General features: G+C 40.4%; 1 protein-coding gene across 4 annotated transcripts in view; it reads left to right on the forward strand.

Moving 5' to 3' along the window:
• The window catches only part of LOC103387069 (equilibrative nucleoside transporter 1), a 17,010-nt gene that overhangs the window by 14,003 nt on the left and 2,338 nt on the right, over nt 1–669 (forward strand). The gene's annotated exons all lie outside the window — the stretch shown is intronic.

The following is a 669-nucleotide window of genomic DNA, read 5'->3' on the forward strand; positions in this document are numbered from 1 at the left end:
CTTTTTTAAAAATAAACTCCTGATGTTTGGAGCTGAGGAAAATAAGACAGAAAAACCCGACAAGGTGTTCTCCAGAGTTCCTGTAAAGAAAGGAACTCTTTCCAGTCCCTATTTTTCTCTCTTCTTTTGTTGTTTCATCATGTATTAACAGTTAACCAGGTCAATCAGACCAGAGCAGATCAGTGCTGATGTGCAGTGTTTCAGGAAAGAAATGTGACTTTCTTTTTTCTCTTCTGTTATTGAAGAGAACAATGTCAGTTGATGAGGTTCACAGACCATTTCATTTGGATTTTACACAGTTCTGACAAAGAGAGGAGATCAGTTTGTTAATAAAAAAAGCAGCTCAGAAGTTGAACTAGAATCAAACAATAAAAATATCCTCAGCCTCTTGAGTCATGAAAACAAATGTTTGAGAAAAATTGTAAAAGAGAGTTCTTTATTGACGTTGTCGTCAGAAGCCGCGCCGTCTGTCATCACTGATGAAGTCGACTCGGACTCTCTGAGTGAACAGAGCAGCTCAGAGGGTGGTGCCGTTTTCTTATTCCAGACCTGTGGTGTGAAGTGGTTGGTTGATTAGTAGAGTTGTGCAGTGAAGTCACATGGTCTGACCTACAGTGGAATGCAGTGTCTGCTGATATGAGGAGTCAGATGCTCCAGGACCATATGACT

Source organism: Cynoglossus semilaevis, chromosome 12 (assembly GCF_000523025.1).
Source record: "Cynoglossus semilaevis isolate Cse_v1.0 chromosome 12, Cse_v1.0, whole genome shotgun sequence".
Classification (NCBI taxonomy): Eukaryota; Metazoa; Chordata; class Actinopteri; order Pleuronectiformes; family Cynoglossidae; genus Cynoglossus; species Cynoglossus semilaevis.